Source organism: Maylandia zebra, linkage group LG3 (assembly GCF_041146795.1).
Source record: "Maylandia zebra isolate NMK-2024a linkage group LG3, Mzebra_GT3a, whole genome shotgun sequence".
NCBI lineage: Eukaryota > Metazoa > Chordata > Actinopteri > Cichliformes > Cichlidae > Maylandia > Maylandia zebra.
The window spans coordinates 57180918-57201809 of NC_135169.1; the positions used below are offsets into that span (position 1 = coordinate 57180918).

The following is a 20892-nucleotide window of genomic DNA, read 5'->3' on the forward strand; positions in this document are numbered from 1 at the left end:
AATGCACAGACTGCACAAACACAATGACTGCAACTCACAAAGAATTACACCAATTACTACACCAAACTACAACATCGGCCTATGGCATCAATTAGTGCATAAAACATACATCAAGTTACAGCCAAAAATGCATCAAAATGACTCAAGCTGGGGTCAACAGGTTTCCCCTCATGCTCACCCGACCTTTCTGCTCATCAGGTGCGGTGAACAGGTGAGTGCAACCACATTTATCACCTAACACGCCCACGAGTCACGCCTCACACCCGTGCACCAATACAAGGTGTGCATTTAAACCAACCCTCTTAATCCAAAACAAAAAGGAACAACTCATATGGCTCCTACACTTGTGCTCAAGAACTCAGTCCTATATTTTAGGTTATTCTGAATAAATCGTTCATGCCCTCTCTTGGGAAAGAAGCTGTCGTGGTTCCTGGTCCTAAATCTAGTCGTCCAACAGTTCTAAACGACTTCAGGCCTGCTGCCCTCACCTCAGTCTTTGAACAAATCATCAGAAATGTGATTATGGAAGACACTGAACTTCAGCTTGATTCAATGCAGATTGCACATAAGCCCAACAGAGGAGTGGAGGACGCGCTTTTGATTCTACTTCACCTGATTGTCAAACATGTAGAGAGTAAAGGACTTCAGTTCATCGATTTATCTGCTGCTTTCAATAACACAGCCCCAGATTTCAATCAAAAGACTTTTAGAACAGTTTGAAATCCGGACAAACCTGAGCAAGTGCAGTCATATAAATATCTTGGGGCCATTGAGTCTGTTTTATCATGAGAATGATGCAGGACAAAGTCTTATAAAAGCAGCTTTGTCCCTGCTGCCGTCACTAAACTTAATAACTAATAACTGTTTTTCTGATTTGATTCATCGCGTCTACTTTCCAAATATGTGTCTGTCAGGTTTAAATCGATGTGTGTGTTTGTGAAGGGATGACAAATGCTATTATTTTTCTGTAAAGCAAATTTACGTAAAAGTAAAGTAACCTTGATATGTCAGGATGTAGATGTCCCACCCAAAAACGTCATCAGCCCTGAAACATCGGTACTGTTCCAGGCAGCATTGCTGTCCACACGTCCATCAGAGTGTTAGAGGTGGCTGTCACAGATGTTGCAGTCTGCTCTCTGTTTCCATGAAACAACCACACTTGAAATGATCATTAAAGCTACCTGTACTAAAGGAAGCTGAGAACATGGCAGACGTGGGACTGACTGTGATCAGACTGTGACGATTGTTCTTGAGCAGATCTACAGGTCAGCTGTTCCACATCATGTTTCTAGGATGGAGCCGTTTGGAATAATGCCGCCCTCTGCTGGACAGATATCGTGTTGTCCCTGAGTCCTTCTGATCCTCAGCACTTTCTATCAGGAGACAACGCACTCAGGTCCCATCTGACGTTGTTCACTTGATGTTCTGAAGCCCAGTACGGACCTTAACACGGGCTCCATGTGGACATATTAGATTAAATGTTTTTTAAGACCAGTTTCTTGAATTACATGACGGTGTGGTTTTTATTTTGTGCTTTTAGTGCAGAGAGAGTCTCTGTGGAGGTTGGATGTTCTCCCCGTGTTTGTGTGGGTCCTCTCAGGGGACTCTGGCTTCCTCCCACAGTTCACAGACATTCAGGTAGTGGGGTTAGGTTAACTGGTGAATAAGTGTGAGCGTGAACGGTGGTCTGTCTCCTCACCCTGTGTTAGCTGGGATCCACTCCAGCTCGTACATGCCCGTCAGGCACCGTCCTCATACCTGTCCTGGTAAATCCAGTCCTGGAAGACACAGCTCACCTGGAATCTGTGTTCATGTTATAAAATGTTACATTTCATTAGAAGTTGGTTGTATTCCAGTTTTATGTTGCAGTTTTCACTTTTGAAAGGGAAGGTTAGTCCAGCTCAGTCAGATGCTGAATGCTCTCTTTCAGTACGTTGTTGTATTAAACGATGACTCAGCAGACGACACATTGTAGCCATGTTAAAAATCATGCAACAGACCCTTGGTCACGATGTCATTGTGGGGATGTCTAAAGGCTGGGTTCCTTCTAATAACCGTAACAAGTGTTTATGGCGCTCCTTGTGATGCTGGGTCAAAGTTCAGCCTCTGAAGACCTCGACGTGTTTGAAGTTATCGACAGGGTGCGAGGTCCACTTCAAAGGTGTTCTATGTTAGATGTTGGTCAGGTTAATCAAAATGGAAACTGTTGAGTTTACACATTAACCAACATGGTCCAGCACTAAACATCGTAAAGCCTTTAGTTTATGGAGAGAGGATGCTGCCATCAAATTCAAAATGGGCTAATATTTTTCTTTAAATGTTTCATTTTCTCACTTTGTTTAAAATACTGGTTTATAGGATTTGCAAATGATTGCATTCTGTTCTTAATCATATTTAACACAGCGGATCAAACGTGGGGAAGTGGGTGTTATATTCAGATTGTGGGATAAATTTAGGAAATGTAAAACTTTTGATGTTAATGTTGTTTATTTGCAGGGTTTAAAAATAAATGTGTTTATTGTTTGAAACTCATACTTGGCCTTCTACTCTTCATGGCTGCTTAACGAAGCTAACAGGGTGGACAGTCTGAGGAGCTGGGAAAGAAAAGCGTCTGAACTGCTTTAAATTTCTTGAAGACATTTTATCCAAGAAGTTTCTTCAGTTCTGAGAGAACGGCGCGGCGGTGGGTGTGGATAATTTTGCCGAAAGAAAACGGCGGAAGAGGGGCGGCTGAAGAGTAAACTTTCAGAAGTAAGTACTGAATATTATGTCACTTATTTATGTGCAGATGTTTAATAATGAAGAACATTAAAACATTCCTGTTGGCCACATGTTGGCAAAGTTATGTGACATTAGTGATGTTTGTACTTTCAGCGTTTACTTGGTTTTAAAGCCTTTACTTTAAAATATACGCTGTTCAATAGTCGACCTTAATCCTACAGAGAATGTGATGATTTTGTGGATAATTAAAGTCAGTCATTTATCCACAAACACAACAAGCTGAAAGTCAGTGATGCTGCTCGGTTTGCAGTCCTGAATATCACGGCACAAGCAGGATTCACTGCACTGTTAATGTTAGCTATGTTATATTGCTGCCTCTGTTCGGTGGTGTCGAGCCAAACGGACTTTAACGTGTGTTTGAACGAGCTGACGGTTCACTCGTTAAGCTGAAAGAAAGATGCTTTAATCACAGCAGTCACACATGTGTCCACTGCACCATCTGGAACTCTTCTTGTTTAGCACTCGTAATAACACAAACACTAAATCCTCCTGTTTGTAGCAGTGTGTACACCTGAGACTGTCACCTGTCTGTCTGTCCTGCACAGGGCTGAACTGGGACAAAAAATCGGCCTGGGCATTTTGACTAGAGACCGGCCCACCAAAAATGTGACGTCATTCAGGGGAAAAAACCGCAAAGGATTCTGGGAACTTGTGGCAAGAGGTACTAGCGCATGCAGGCTTTCAATTGAACTCAGCTACAGAGCGATAAAAAGAAACACAAAAAATAGCCGGTGTTGTGCCAAAAAGTGATTGCTCGTATTTAAATTGCTATAAGTAACTTGTTGGGCTATAATATGTGAAACATATGTCAAATGCATCCCTCATGGATGACATAAAGTCATCTCTCCATCTCCATCTCCTGCTCTTTTATTTCTCTCTCTTGCTCCATCTCTCTCTGCTGCTCTTCTGTCTCCTCTGTCACAGACTTCTCCACTTTTGATGATAAATCAGCCTGGTGCAACATGTAAGGATTGGCACAATTTGTTAAGATTTTGAGGAGTTTGAGAAACTAACCTTAAGCATAAAATAAAATTTACTATCAGTAACTTCATAGCACCCGCCCAGCAGTATATAAACTCCGTCATGCTAGCTAGTACCAGTTATTCTAAGCGACTGTAAAAAGTCAGCACAACGAAAACAAACTACAACTAAACTTGGTTTATATCTGACACAGATAGACAGCAGGTCATAACTTCTTACCTGAAGTTCAGTTCCTCTGCCACTATGACCGGCGGCCGCCTCGGGTCTCTCCTCCTCTTGCCTCCCCTTTCCCTTATCCACCTGCTGGCCTCCACCACTTGCTGATGTTGCTAAATCTGTGGAAGCTATGCCACAGCTACCGCCAAACAATTCAGTTATTTTTACACATTTGGCAGCGTCTGCCTGAAGGGCTTGTTTCTTTTTGGCCCTAATTTTTTCTGCACCTTCTTTCCTTTTTTTGTTCTCCATTTTCTTTAGTTCATCTATAAGATTGCTAAACAAGGGGGAGGGTGCATCCGACCTCCTCGGCTGTAATTGGTCCAGCCCAGAGTCGATCATGACCAATTGGCCAATCCAACACCTTTCATTATTTATACCCTTCCAAAAGAAAAAAAAAATCGATCGGCCCATAAAAGCAAAAAATCGCCCGATGGCGAGTCCAGCTATGGTCCTGCACTCTCTCTCTGTTTCTTTCTCTCTGATTGTGGAATAAAAGTATGAACATGTGTTTATAAGTTACACTTGTGTTTGAATCCTGCACCTTATCACACATTTGATTTCCATGTGTGACGACTGCAAGTGTCCAGAGTGAGGACAGACTGAGGGACCCACTGCTGCACATCATCTGTGAGGCTTTGCAGCCCTGATGATCCACCAGGACAAACTCAGCAGTGTGTGAGGAAGAGGAGGAGGAAGAGCCAGCAGCAGCTGACAGATGGAGAGAATAGACAGACTGTTCCCTGTTTGTGAAGGACTGCTAGGAAAGTTTAACATAACTGTCTGTGCTGAATCAGTCTTATTAGGTAATGTTCAAATAATGTTATCATCCCAGTGTTTTCAGTGTGGGAGAAAGTACTCAGGGCCTTCAAGTTACACACTATGAAAGGCAGCAACAAGTTTAATGTTCAGAAACCTAAAGTCTGTATCAGCAGCAGAATGGAGCTAAAAATAAATGTTTGTTTCAGTTCTATGAAGCTTTGAGTATTTTGGATCAGTAGCACTGCTGTGTTTGTTGTATCATATTGCTGTAATTGTTTATTTGCTTTATATATTCTGAGCTAAGTTGATCTATAGTGTTACATCATTTTCTATAAGGATGTTATGTGTTTGTAGACTTTCTGCCCAGTTTGACCCATTTAGCAGAAGTCAGCCTGTTTAAGGCTCTGATGTCTATTCTGTATGACTTAAAGCAGTTATGACATGGTCTGATTTTCTCACCCAATAAAGGAATATTTCATTTATCAGTCTACTCTTCATTCTATCAGACACAGTTATCACAGCTCGTACATTTGCTTTTTACACATATATGTAAGCACTGAGCCACATTTAGTAATGCCAACATATTAAAAGAACAATATTTCTCTCTTATATATGATACATCTATATACACACTGTCACAGATACTTGAGTGTCTTTGAGTCAAGATTTAAGGTGATAGGAAATATAAATAACTGCAACTTGAATCTTTGACACAGAGTTCATGCTTCAGAGTTCAGATGTTCAGAGTTCATGGACCGTTGAGGCTGCGAACTTTAAGGCTGCAGACCCTGAATTGGGATACAGCCATCGACTGTGGAAACCTTGCAAGTGGATCGTAAAGGTTGTTACAGAGTCTTTCATGTCTAAATTTGCCGTTAATAATTATATAATTGTAGGAATCATCTAGTTTGCTTACACTGATTACGTTGGCACTTTGTTAGCGCTACAACAACGGTCAGACCCCCGAGGCATCTAAACTTTAGTAAGAATGTGCACTTTTGACACCTCTGGTTAGCATTTAGTGGTCAGTTTCAAACGTATTTGATTTTTGCTTGTTATGAACAAATTCACTTCACTACTTTTCACGATCTGTAACATCAATGCACATTGTTCCATTTACTGCATATTGCACTTTATTCATGTCTCTCATTCCACCTGCAAAAACATTGTAAAGGTCGTCACAGAGAGTTTTATATATGTATAAATACTAATATTCTCTATTTATTCTGTTTTATTGCCCAGATGTTAGTTAGCCTTTGTTCAGTTGTCTTTTATATGTCAATAGATACGTATGTCACAAATAAAAGTTTCTTGTAAATTATGTTTTTGTAAAGAATTTTCTCCCAAATCTCTTACATGCTAACTGTAACGTGTTATTTCTGCTAAAACCTGAACTTAAATGTGTATATGGTGTTTATCTGTTTTTCTCTCTGTTTTAGATGCAAATATCAAATTGGAGTTCTGCCTCCAGGCCAGAATTGCAGGAATGCACCACGTGTTGGCTGTTTCACTGCCCTCTGTGCCCCACTCTCAGCCCTGCTGTCAGGGCAAAGATTGAGCAGCATATAAATGGACACATTCAAAGTGCTTTGCCTTTCAAAGGTATGTTGGTATTAAATATACCTCATAGTTAAAGTCATAAATATGCACTTCTTTTCAGCACCTCTGCAGGTCTTTGTTGACTTAAAAGTTATTTTTCACATTGTACAGTTCAGTTCATTCATCAGCGAGAGAAAAAAGTGTTTTCATTAAATATTTTTCCTGTTCACCACATTTCCTGACAGCTCTTGTGATCCACACCATTTTGCTTTCATTATTGAGGACGGCTTGGATATTTTTGTTAATATGTACAATCTGATTGTTAGATAAACTGACTGCATTCTATACAACTACATTTAAATTACATGTTTTTTCTTTTTTTCTCTCTTACAGACAAAATGATGTGCCGGTGCACTTTCACTGCCCTTCTGTAACATGACAGTCATACAGCGTGGGGATATGGCAAGGCAATTATTGTCATGTCAGCATTCAGGACTGCTCCCCACTGAACTCTCCGTGGAGCCTCGTCTCCCTCTCCATGTCTCGTCTCCAGCATCTAAACCATTTCCTGAATCTTGGGTAGAACATTCATGTGCTCCACCCTCTGTGCTAAATGAAACTGGGGCTTGTGGAAAGTCCATGAAAATGAAACGTCCTCACTGTGGTCTTAGTCTTCTTACAAAAAAACTTCAAGGCTCACATGATGAGGAGGCATTCAAACAGGTCAATAGATGTTTGCCTGGCCTGTCATCCACAGTGTTTTTGTGTAGAGGGACTTCTTCCTCTTTGTTTTTCAGTTTGCAGAGGACATGGAGCTCTTTTTAAAAGCATGTGCTGACGAGCAGAGACTACAGGTCAAAGCGATGTTTGACATTTAATGGACAGATGAAGGCACTGGCTGTTTGTTTGTGTTTTTTATCTGTTGTTTGTTTTTCAGTGTACAGAATTCCAGTTAAACTTATTATAAAATGCTGTTCACTTGTTTCCATACTTATAGTAAAAAATGTAAGTGTAAATGCAACAGCATTGTTTATACTTGTAACTTCAGAGTAAAAAGCTTATTGTTGATATTAACATTAATGTATTATCCTGTAATCAATAATATTTTTATGCATTTTACGCATTAACCCTCTGATCTCTATCCTGGCCATTTGGGGCCACTTCACTTCTCCTTGTTTGACTGCTACACTGCAGTGGACCAAAAGAATGACGCAGGTTTGATCTTAAGGCTCTAATAGTTGTGTGTGTTGTGCATGACATTGCAACGCAAACATGTATTTGCAAGATAGACTGGAATAAATTATGATGCATCAAATATTACACAGGCTGCAGTGAATTGTTGTTGATACAGGTTATTGAGCTTTGAGTTTCCCAGTCAAACGTAGCTTTGACACACATGCTAACACTCTTACTCTTGTACATTTCATAACAAGACACCAAAGCCAAAATATTAGCTCTCAAAAGAAATTCAAAGCTGCAGCTGCAGCACACACAGCAACAAACACTGTTAGTAAATGTGTCCTGGAGTTTCTGCAGGTGCAGAAAGTGCTGCTGCTGTAAGTCAGCCTAACAGCTTCCAGATCACTGATATTTCTGGAAAGATGGCAAGAAGGGCATCACTGCTCATTTCTACAATCTCCCAGATCTTGGAATACAAGCCCCTGTCCCATGAAAACCACTTCACAGTAGTAGGAGTCCACTAAAACCTACAAATGAAGAGTGATCCTGGAAGAAATAGGGCGCACACTAGTGACCTCAACAGTTGCAAGACAGCCTTGTCCCCGATGCTTATATGAAAAAAAATATGAAGATTTATGAAACCATTAGGACTTTATTACTGTTTTATCTGAAAAGCTACTGGTAATATTTAACCTAACTGGGATTTAAAGTGTAAAAAACAGAATGTAGATAAAATTTTGGTTTTGATGAAAAGGAGTGGAGCTTGTGAGCCACAATGTAAGCAGTGTTGCTTTGCTGACATGCACTCGATGCTGGCAGTACAAGCATTGTAGTGGTTCTTATGTTTTTGTAAACTAACTGTATAATATATTGAGCCATTCAACAGTACACAAATGTTTGTAGGCTCCTTTTTGTATGCAACCTGCATGTCTTTCTGAATTAATTGTTTGTTTATATCATGTTTTTCAGGAAAAAGAAGAAGTTAAAGTCAAGTGGAAGCCCTGCTCAACATGGTATGTAGTAACAACTTTGTTGGACGGGAACAGACATTCATACTGTTGATAAATAGTTATCACCTCAATTTGAATTCATGTATTTGGACTAAACTAAATTGGGAGCTGTTAGCTGTCAAGCTGCTCCTCTGTGAGGAGCTTGATAGCTGTCCACCTCCAAAGTCCATTATGAGTTTTGGAGGTGGACATGGTCAAGACTTTTAAGAGTTGGCATAAGACTTCACTTCTTTATAGAGCTTATAGTTGGGGCTGGTTCAGGTCAGCCCTTAGTTATGCTGTCATAGCACCAGACTGCTGGGGGTTAGTGTCTACTCGTGTCATTGTATATATCCAGGAATATGTGCCTGAGGATAGTTGTCATGAAATCAATATTAAATCAAAGTTTTCCTTAATGACCACAGCTGGCATGAGTTCTCCAAAGCTGCCTGCTGTCTCAGGATCTGTCTCCAAAAAGAACCAGGGAGCGCTAACATGTTATGTTCTAGACTGATGAAGAAAATGCACATTAAACATAGTATAAACTCACTATGTTAAGTAATGTGAAGAGGATGCCTTTAGCTCCTATTGGGTTGGTTCCTTGATCAGTGCAATACAGAATCATTCATCTGGTTTGATGTAATGTCCTTCAAACACGTCAAAATGAGGCTCTGTAGTCTGTGTGGCCTCCACATGCCTGTATGACCTCACTACAACACCTGGGCATGCTCCTGATGAAGTGGCAGATGGTCTCCTGATGGATCTCCTCCCAGACTCCAGGACTAGAGCATCTGCCAACTCCTGGACAGTCTGTGGTGCAGTTGGTGGATGGAGTGAGACGTGATGTCCCAGATGTCCTCAAATGGATTCAGATCTGGGGAATGGGCGGGCCAGTCCACAGCATCAATGCCTTCGTCTTGCAGGAACTGCTGACACACTCCAGCCACATGAGGTCTAGCGCTGTCTTGCATTAGGAGGAACCCGGGGCCACCCGCACCAGCATTTAGTCTCACAAGGGGTCTGAGGATCTAATTTCAGCACCTAATGGCAGTCAGGCTACCTCTGCCGAGCACACGGGGGGCTGTGCAGTCCCCCAAAGAAATGCCACCCACACCATTAGTCACCCACTGCCCAACCATCATGCTGGTGGATGTTTCAGGCAGCAGAAGGTTCTCCAATATGTCTCCAGACTCTGTCACAAGTACTTAGTGTGAACTTGCTTTCATCTGTGAAGAGCACAGGCCGCCAGTGGCAAAGTTGCCAAGCTTGGTGTTCTCTGGCAAATGCCAAACATCCTGCACGGTGTTGGGCTGTAAGCACAACCCCCACCTGTGGACGTCGAGCCCTCATACCACCCTCATGGAGTCAGTATCTGACCGTTTGAGCAGACGTGCATATTTGTGGCCTGCTGGAGGTCATTTTGCACAGCTCTGGCCTTTCTTTCCTACCCCACAGTACCTTTCCTTATCTTTTGTTTCCTACTCTTTTACTTAGTCTTTGATCACGGTTGTCTTTCTAGATAATTAATGTCATTTGTTCTGGGGCGAGTCACTGGCTCGGGTGCATTCTGGGACTGTCAGTTCACCAGTGTGCTGGCATGCTTCTTAACAAACACACCACTACAGCAAACATCTCAGTTGTACTTGTTGATTTCTTCAACAAAACACTGAACAAAACATGTCCTTGTGAGTGTGCTGCCTGGTGCTTTTACATTTTGTGGTAATTTGAGCAGCCCAGAAAGCATCCCATGAATTCAATTATGTTATTGTATCTGAACATGTGCACGAGTCATTAAATTAGATGGGAAAGAATGATTCAGGGTAAACAACTGCACCAAGGGAATTACATTTTTCTTCTCAACATGTAAAATGTCTGTTGATAAGCAATTTCTGAAACAGACATTATAAAAATCACATTAAACAGATGTGATTAACTTTTTATTCTAGCAAACATAACATCAATGATGACACAATCAGTCTTCATCAGAAGTGCTCAAATCACTCTCATCGTCTGAAACGTCCTCCTCCTCCTCCGAGTCCATTTCCAGGAGTGGTTGGTGGCTGAGGATTCTCTTGTACACGTCCTTTACTTTGAGCGTTTCAGCTTTCAGTTCACTTTGTTTTTAAACCAGGCTATGGAGTCCTTTCTGTGCATCCTCCGACATGCCAACAAGGGAGGCTGTAAAAACAACAAAACTATTAAATATAAGTAAAACAAACAAACAGACAAAAAAACTCACCTCATAAACAAGGAGTTAGGATCATGTAATAAACTTTTTTTAAGGGAGAAGGCAGTGTTAGCTAGCAACCCAAATATAGGTAAAAGATCCAGTAAGACTTTAGCATCTGCTATTATTTTCAATCAATTCATCACCAAATGTATAAATAAATAAAAGATGTGCTTACAGTCTGAGGAGATTGTCCCCAACACCACAGATCGCATTCGCAACACTGTCCAGTGATGCTGCATCTCCCTGCAAAGGATCATCTCCTCCTCTCTCAGGCGCCTCACAGCCATCACCTTCTCAAAGACCTTTCTCTTTGTCCGGAGGTCAGCAGCAGCTGCAGTTTAACAACATCAGATGGGAAAACATAGCAGCATATTATGATTCAAGAACAAAACATTCAACTGCTGCTCAGATACTGGGAGTTTGTTTAAAAAGGATATTTAGAAATCAAGAGCTTACGTTCACTTGTGCTCTGCCAGGGCCAAACGTCGCTCTGCATGAGGGCATCACTGGATACGATTTGCTTTGTTGCTTGTTTCCTTGTTGTAGTCGTCAACAGCAGCCGCCAAGCGTTTCTTCTCATCTAAGATGACCTTGCGAATTCTGTGTCGCCTCTTGTTGCTATCTGTAAATAATCATAAAAAGGAACACCTTCACATAATGCATATATTTACATTTTAATCTACACTCATCAATTCGTTTGCTAGAACAAATCACATCCAGCTTAAACAAACCTGGATCTGATTTTATTCTGTTTACAAAGTAGCTGTACAAGCTGTACAAACTGAGCATCAAACGGTCCGTTTCAAAGAAACTGTGACACCATTTTGTCTGTAAAGACTTTGTGTTCGCACTCTGATGATGACGACAAGCTCCTCTACTCGTGCCTGCAACGCTCCAAGGCTGCCATCAGTTTGATCCGTTTCTAAGTGAGAGGAATATTAATCAGAACACAGGATGAGTAACAGTCACCAAACTACAGTGGACTCTGTAATCACTGACTTGATGATATTCATTATAAGACATCTGGAGCCTTCATGTGCTGCATTATCATGAGATAACAAGTATGTTGGTGTTCAGCTTTATAAAACCAACTAGTACGACATCACTTCAACCCAGGTCCAATCCAATTTGATCAAACGCAACAACTCTGCCATCAATTCTGCTTTTACAAGCTTATTTTTCATTGTTTGTTGACACTGTCAGAAAGATCTTAACTCTAAGTTCTTTAATGAGGCCATGGTGGGTCCTGTTGTTATACACGAGTGCATTATATTGAGACTCACCTTCAGCCCATTGCTGCAGTGTGTCGTCATCCACACCCAGCTCATTTCTGCTCGCATTCAGGCTCTCCACTTGTTCTCTAAAGATCCTTATGATCTAAGAATACATTAATAAATGTCATTCATATGGACATTTTTAGAGTACTGGTGTTTCCCCCCCATTACCACACACATTAAAATGGGTGTTGAAAAAATGACCTTTAGATATCTCTGGCTCAAAGTGCGGCCCAGTTGTTCCACTTTCCTTTTGTTCCAGCCCAAAGCCAGGAGGCTCAGCATGTCTGTTCGCCCTGCATTTCAGTTAGTATACAAATAAGAATGAATGAGCAGGAGACTGAGTGGAATCTCACACACAGACACACACCTGCTTTAGACATGTACTTCGTTGTGATGGCCGCCCTAGACAGGAAACTGTTTACTTGTTCCACCTCTTCTCCAACTGTAGAACCGGCCCCATCCTGAAACGCACCTCCCCATTTGATCTATAGAAAGGAGGTCACAATACATGACTGCTGAATTCATTCAACCTTATAACAAAATGTCTTAAACGTATCCAAGACTACAAGCTGCAGTATACCTCGCACATCCAAGTGTGAGCTACTCAAAATGAAGTACACATTAAGATAAAGTCAAGTAAATAGTATTACGACAACACCAAGAGAAAAACAAAATAAATATCCACCCATCCAAATATGTATCCACACACACACACGTATGAGTATATGGTTATGGCGTTAACGTCATTTTAACAAGATTAACGCTGACAGCACTGATATATATGTGTATCTTACATCATTTGTGTGTCTCTGGATGTATTTCACAAACTCAGCAACTTCCTCATCTTTCTCAATGAAGACACCTTCAAAGTTCCCCTGCTCTGAAGTGCTGAACGAACACGGTGACAGTTGTTTGAAAAGAAACATCAAAATACAATTTTTGTACAAATCCATATTTGATTTATGTACACAATGCATAACGTACCTTGCATTTGATTGAAAGCGATAAAGCTTGCAGTTTCCATCAACTGAGACGGCGAGCATGTCTGGAGTGCAGGCAGGGCAGCTAAAGCATGGCTCCTTGCACATCCTGTCCACCTCACACTTTACAGCACTCCACTCCAAGAAACTTTTGCTGAAGGCATCAGCTGATATTCGGCCAGTCTTTTAAGTAGAGGACAAACAACAGAATATTCACGGACAGTCATCATAAACATTGATTTGCACAATTTCCTTAAACTTGACAAATTTAGAAACTCACCCTTCCAAAATGGGCTGTTCGTTCATCCAGCACTTTGACAAAGGCCTTAAGTGACATCCCTGCTGCAGCTTCTTAATGTCATAGAAAGACTGAAAGACATCCATTGAAAACAGGGTGCAGAAATTTAAGGTGCCAGGCCAATATCCACCACCCTGGAAGTCCTTAACTGAGGGGGACCACATTAGGCCACAGCTGGTGCAGCTCACCACTGGCAGTGCAAGGTTATAACGGCCTTTAGGAAGGATAAGGAGAAATCCAGTCATGGCTCAACAAAGACATTCATTTTTTCCCATGTTGTTTTCAAAGCGGTCTGGTAAATCCAAATGACCTTTGACAGGTGCCCACATATACTGCAGGCTGAGGGTAATTCAAAACAATGTAGCAATGTACAATTTGCAATAAAACCTGCAAACACATCTATTGTGTATGTACTGTGTGACAAAAGAGCAACTTACCATTTATGGTTACAAGAGCCACAATTGCACCGGGTGAAACCTCAACGTTACCTGCTGGGCAGTCACACACAGTCTGGTCTTTGCACAGGCAACAGCCGAACTAACATTAAAAACACACAATATATATAAAAAGAATTGGAAATTAAATGATACACAATAAATATACAATAACAGCACACACTCATAGTACATAGCAATAAATGCATAAGACTTAAAAACCGTACATATTGGATTGTGAAACTCTGATGAAGGCTGCAAAAACCCTCCTGTTACTGCCTCTCTGCTGTGCAGGACAAAGCGTGTGTGAACTGCAATATCACAGTCAGCACAAAGGAATGGAAGAGGCAGGCAGTCCAGACACCTCACAACTACTTGTTTGCCACACTGACACACACGGTGTGACTGTGGATCCAGAGTAGCTAACATATTGTCTATAAGACAAGGCCTGGCCTCTTTCCACTTTAGCAAGGACACCATGTTTCTGATCGCCCAGTGAGTAGCAGCTGACTCAGACAACGTCTCACAAGTCATGGCTGCGTCCTCTTCTCCATCCTCCAACAACTGAAGGAGCTCCTGACGAAGCACCTCAGTTCCACACACTAACAGAAAAAAAATAAAGAAACTCTTCCACAAAGTGAAAAACACTCTAGGCAGTATGTTTCTTAGGACTGCACAAAAGCCCTGCCTAACTCAACTATAACAACAAATATAAAAGTAAAGGAATCACAATATATACAAGAAGGTAAAGTACCTTTTGTTGGGTTGACACTGGCAACATAACTAGGTTCTTCACGTGGACACTGATGCTGATCTGCAGACACTGGGGGGAAAAAGAGATTGAAGAATATTTACTTACTGAAATTCTTTGGTGAAAACAAGTTGTGAGATAAAATCAATGGTTGTGAGAACACTGACCACGTGGCAACTAGTACTTCGACTGGATGATGGTCTTTGAGGAATAAAATCTCCCTGTCTGTCAAGGGCGGCATCACTTACATTTTGATTAGATACCTTGAGTTTGTAAATGATCAGATTACATAATTGGAATACAATGTATCCAATTCAGGGTTGCAGGAGGATGAAGCCTATCCCAGCTGATACAGGACAAAGACAGGCTGCCAGTTTATTGCAGGGCTAACACGATATGTGTAACAGAAAATCCACTTAAATGTTTGATATTTCTTATAATAATCATAATTATGACTATTATTTAAAGGTTTCTTTAAATAATACATTTTGATTTTTTATAACCTCTAAAATATAAACCTGAGCTGTTTCAGATTCTGACCTCTGACCTCACTGCAGCTCCCTCTTGGAAGTACGTCTGCTTCTTGTCTACCCCCAGTGATGACCGCCTGCCCTTGATATCACGTACTGTACCTGAGGAACAAAAAAGGACAAACACTTGCCTTCATTTAAGAAGTACATTCATACAGAGGTAATCTATGGAAACACACTAGTTCACCCTTTGGGAGAAATCAGTTCCTGTGAAACATTTCTGTAAATGAACATCATGTGGAGAATGAATGAAATGAGTTCTTCAGGTGACTCAGCAGTCCCACACTGACAAATGAAATCTAGTTAAACTATTAAGCATATTTGCTCTTCTGAAATCTGTGTTAAACAACAACAAACATAAATTAGTAACAAAAATACAGCTGAGTAGAGGCTTTACAAACCACCAGCAGCCATAATGCTAAATTTTAATCTTCAAATGTTTCTGAGCCGTCTTCAACCTGCTTTTAACACATTAAAGTCCCACAGTCAATGCAGCCTGACTCAATCCTAGATGTTCAGCACACAGAGACACAGAGGTGCCGTTTAAAGTTTAGTGATAACCTGAGTCACTGATCATTTGCAGTATTACAGAGTCTGGCAGTCTTTGCATGATGTCCACGTCACTGTGAGTTTCTAGCTGACTCTCAGGTGTGACAGGTGTGCCAGCAGGAAAGAGTAATAATAACCTGCATCCTGAGGTTTGTCATGCAGGATTAAAGCAGCCAGGCTTTGTTCACACAGCTAGGATTGTATTTTACACTGACCCTGGGTCAGTATAAGTATCATACAGTTTAAACGAAGCACTGAAACTTGCACATATTTATTACAGATGCACTGAAGCTAATCGAGATATTTGCTGTCAGTCTGTGGCTGCGATTAAACACTTTACTGGAAACTTTATTAACTAGTAACTTCATCAGTCATGACAGAAGCTAATATTTCTGTGCTAACATCGTTTAAACAGTAACAGCTTTCCTCCAATATAAGCTAACGTTTACACCGTAACTTTAAGCTAGCACCATAAAGACGGTAAAACACGTAATAACATCTACAAATGCATCTTAAAGCTGTTATATTAGCACTCGGTGTATTACTAACATAACCACATTAACATTACTGACACTCGCTGACTTTTAATAGTCATTCTATAAATGCTGTCCGTTTAAATGGTCTTACCTGGTGGTCCATATGGTCCATAAGTGAAGCAGAGGGAGCCTGACCATGCGTCACACGTTTGACGAGTTGGGAGTGAGAACGTGTTGGGCTATAAGGAACACACTCACTTCCTGAGCCCTGGGCAATAAGAGACGTTTTGTGTTTTATGATTTATTGATATGTTTGATCCTTTCTGACCTGCGTTAATGAAGCAGTCATTAGAGCACCATGTCCGCTAGAATAGTTCTGTAGTTTGATGCTTGAGTCGTTGCAGACTTGTTGAAACTCCCTCACCCGTCAAAGCAGCGTCTTTGTTATTCGAGTCCAGCAGATGGCAGTGTTTCACTGTCTGACGGCTGTCTGAAGCTTCAGCTGGATTATCCGTTTTCATGTTTGATTAGAGGTTTGTGTGTGTGTGTGTGTGTGTGTGTGTGTGTGTGTGGGGGGGGGGGGGGGGGGGGGGGTTTAGCCACGAGTTGTCCACGATAAAGCATATTGAATGGCCTGTCTAATATTGTTAGAATTCTCCTTTGGGTTAGTTTCATTACTCAATCGGGACATTTATTTGGAAAAAGAAAAAAAGAGGGGAAAAAAAGAAAAAAAAAGAAAAGAATTAAAAATAAATAAATCCTCATAGTTTACATTTACAAATATCAATACTGAATGTTACGTCCCTCTGCAGCTTCTAATCGTCTCAGTGTTTTCAGCTGGTGCTAATTGGCCACACCTAGTCAGGTGTGGATAAAAGCATACCTGAGGCAAGCTTCCCGGCAGTGCACTAGTCTTTGCCTTGGTGGCACCAGCCATTTTAGCCAACCTGGTTTGCCATTTTAGGATGAAACCTCTTCTCACCCACACTCTGTTATTCATCTGTTTTTATGTTGCGGCTTTTGAGCCGGGTCGTAACATGAGTATAATCACACTGGAAGTACCAGCATCAGGAATGTGGTTTCTTCTTTTTGGATCTATAATATTTAGTCTGGTTAGTTATTGTTACTGTAACCAGTGCAAAATCTGCTCTGATGACTCAACGTTAATGTTTGAGCCCCTGAGCGCTAAAAGAAGTGTTTTGTAAAGTATTAAAACTACCTTTAATGGAAGGAAAAATGGATCACTGCTTCCTATAAGAGTTGGTTTTCTCTGTGTGTGTAGCCACTCTGTGCCTGGTGGACTTGGCTGGCAGTGAGCGAATGGTGAAGAGCCAGTCTCAGGGTGACCGTTTCAAAGAGATGACCGCCATCAACAGCTCACTGTCCAACCTGGGCGTCGTTATCGCCGCTCTGGCCAAAAAGGTCTGCAGCTGCAGTTTCTGTAGTCTTAGATGTCACACCTGCTTTCTTTACATTTACAGTATTAATGATTTTTTTGGCCTTTGTGTTCCAGGAGACTTACGTAGCTTACAGGAACTCGAAGCTCACGTACCTCCTTCAGGGATGTTTGGGGGGGAAACGGCAAAACGTGAGTTTGTTGACATCACAAATCTTTATAATGACGACACATAAAACTGAAGGAATTTATCCCCAAAAAATATTTAACAGCGTTTGATCTCATCACTTCAGATTGTGACTGTTTATTCTTTGGCACTAATTTTGGATGTCTTTATTTGCAGCTTGATGTTTGTTAACATTGCTCCGGAGCCCGACAGCTTTGGGGAAACTCTGAACTCATTGAGGTTTGCCAGCAAGGTCAGTGCAGTCTTGTTTCCAGTGTTCATTGGACAGAGTACATTAATGATGTCCTTACATCAGCTGTTTATGGTAAACCAAAGCCATACTCCATATCCATTTTAATACCTTGGTGTGTAATTCATACTCACACTTTGTCTGAAGAGTAGGGATGTTCCTGGCGTCTTATTTACTAGTCGACTAATCGAGGGGGAAATAATTAGACTAACCAACTAATGTAAAACTAAGGAACATTCAGATATTGAGTTGATTTTCAGAACTGATTAATAGAAACTGTCAAACTAGACGCAGAGGTATCTTAAACCATTTATCACATTCTGTTAAATACAAATGAAAATGCATTACTACAAAAGATGTTCTATTAAAATATGACAATCATTTGAGAATCTAAAAGTACGTCTAAGTGTGGCGAGAATGATTCAGGTAATACATTATACAGCCGTTTTCTAGTCAGGTTGTGGGGGCAGCAGGAAGGACTACTCCTGACCACAGCTGATAGATGTAAACTGGCTAGCATGACCAAGGATGCTGGGGCCTCCTACTGGTAGGACGTGCCCAGCTGGAACAGCCTCCTGGCCAAGGTGGCTGTCACCTTTTGATGTGAAGGAGTAGTGACTCTACTCTGAGCCCCTCCCCCATTGACTTAACTGCTCTCCTAAAGGAGAGGTTTTCCACCTCTCAGGAAACTAATTTCCTCTGCGTGTATCTGCGATCTCAGTGTTAACAAGAAGATCAGGGTAGATTAATAGATTTATGGCGTTTCTCAACAACAGTGCACCATCTGGTGGTAGATCGCTGCCTAACATTTAGAACACAATGTACCAGCATTGGGCATCAATTAAAATGTTAACAATTAGATTGAACGACTGGTAAGTCTGATACAGACTAGTCACATAAATCCCTGATAGAGCCCACAGAAGTGGCCTGCACCATGTGTGTGGCTTGCTTTGCAGTTTAACCACCAAAACACTCGTCTGCAGTGGAATTTCTTTGAGCTAATCGATTCATTTATTTCATTTCTTCTTCTAATTAATGTGGAAAATGGTGGCAAAGGTGGCTGAAATGAGTGATTCCTAGAGTTACATGTCAGTTTACAGCATAGGGATTAAGTTTACAGTATAAATACCACTGAATTGTACAAGGATTTGAAGTTTCACTGTAACTTTAACATTTTTGACAATTTTGTTTTGTTTTCTCCCCCACAGGTGAACGACTGCGTCATCAGGACAGCGACTGCCAACAAAAAGTAGAATTATTAAAAAAAAAAACCTGAGTTTTCTACTTTTTAGGTTCATCTCAGGTTTCCACGCTGAGTTGGTCATGACAGTTGCCATGTGTGATGGCATGCCACACATGGTAAGCTCCACACCTCACCACCCGTTGATTCACTTTAGTTTAATTTACAGTCACTACTTTAAAATATTCCATTTATTGTTCAATATCGTTTCTTTATTAAATGTATTCATTTTTCCATCACACCTTCCAATGTTGATATGGCGTGCACACATATTAACCTTGCAAGGTCAAAGCTCTGTTTTATGTTATATTAATACATCTTTGTTTGAGTTACCTGGGGGTTGGTGTCTCCTCCTGTCTGGCAAAGGGCTGGGAGACCTGAAGTACTACTGACAGCCTAATTGGATTGCACCACATGCAGGTGAACGACTGCGTCATCAGGACAACAAAGTAGAAATTATTAAAAGAGTAACTTTTATATATGTGCGTTTAAAGCAGGGTGTCAGTTTTTTTGGGGTTTTTTCCACATATGTTGGATTATGTTTCTATATATATACTTTGTAAAGGGTATTTTAAATTAATGAAAATGAATAAATATGATTGTTTCTTTTACCTGTTTCGATGTCTGCCATATCATTAGTATGTTTCGTGGGAATTAAATGTTTATTTAACATGTACGCTATTACATTTACTCTAAAAATAAAACCAAATTTAAAGGCTGTTGCATTTTATTGCCTTTTTTCTTTCCTTTTCTTAAAGTTATGAAGGCATCTTGGATGCCATTTCAGTGAGTGGGGGTTAATGCCCCACACTCTTTTCTGTCACTGCTTTGAATGCACAGACTGGTCTTAATGTTGATCTTTGTAATCTTCAGTGTTACGACCCGGCTCAAAAGCCGCAACATAAAAACAGAGATGAATAGCAGAGTGTGGGTGAGAAGAGGTTTCATCCTAAAATGGAAAACCAGGTTGGCTAAAATGGCTGGTGCCACCAAAGCAAAGACTAGTGCACTGCCGGGAAGCTTGCCTCAGGTATGCTTTTATCCACACCTGACTAGGTGTGGCCAATTAGCACCAGCTGAAAACACTGAGACGATTAGAAGCTGCAGAGGGACGTAACACCTCCTCCCTTAAAAGGGTTCCTCTAGGACCCAACACAAAAGAGCACAACAATCAAACCCAAAATGATTACCTGACCTGCTACAACACAAAAACCAAAAGTACACTAAAAACAACAAATCCCTTACTTTCCCTACCCTAGTCTTCAGTGGTGTACCAGGCTCGAGGCAACTTTAAACGCGAACTCGAGAGCAGGCAGCAGACCAGAGATATAGTCTCCTACCAAACTCTGAAGCGTACCCCCACCCAGGATAGCCACCAAACACAAACTAAAACAATAAAGCAAAACAACAAACAAGTGCTTCGATGGAAGGGCAGCACAGTCACCCAGCTGAAACACACTAAAGGGAGTTTGCTCAATTACACTGAACACCATCACTCACCCACTTAAAAGCAAAACAAACTGACAAGTCTCCACTAAAATGTCCAAAGATCCCGGACGAGCCACCACTTATGTTATGTATAGTGTGATTTGGCCATCTGAACATGCTACCTATATAAATCCCAGCAGGAAGCATGTTTTAATAGTGTGATTTGGCCATCTGAACACGCTACCTATATAAATCCCAGCAGGAAGCATGTTTTAATAGTGTGATTGGGTCATCTGAACACGCTACCTATATAAATCCCAGCAGGAAGCATGTTTTAATAGTGTGATTGGGTCATCTGAACACGCTACCTATATAAATCCCAGCAGGAAGCATGTTTTAATAGTGTGATTGGGTCATCTGAACACGCTACCTATATAAAT

The 20892-nt window shown here is 41.0% G+C and overlaps 1 protein-coding gene and 2 long non-coding RNA genes across 3 annotated transcripts in view; 2 read left to right on the forward strand and 1 right to left on the reverse strand.

The window, feature by feature from the left end:
* Window positions 1-20892, forward strand: part of LOC112433238 (NACHT, LRR and PYD domains-containing protein 12-like) — a 428555-nt gene that overhangs the window by 25450 nt on the left and 382213 nt on the right. The gene's annotated exons all lie outside the window — the stretch shown is intronic.
* Window positions 10372-11007, reverse strand: LOC143416881 (uncharacterized). Its single transcript, XR_013097139.1, has 2 exons — window positions 10853-11007; window positions 10372-10625 (listed from the first exon to the last, which is right to left on the reverse strand). It is a non-coding gene; the product is annotated as an uncharacterized LOC143416881 (long non-coding RNA).
* LOC112433091 (uncharacterized) lies at window positions 17223-19708 on the forward strand. The gene is made up of 4 exons (XR_003023373.2): window positions 17223-17394; window positions 17486-17560; window positions 17712-17787; window positions 18993-19708. It is a non-coding gene; the product is annotated as an uncharacterized LOC112433091 (long non-coding RNA).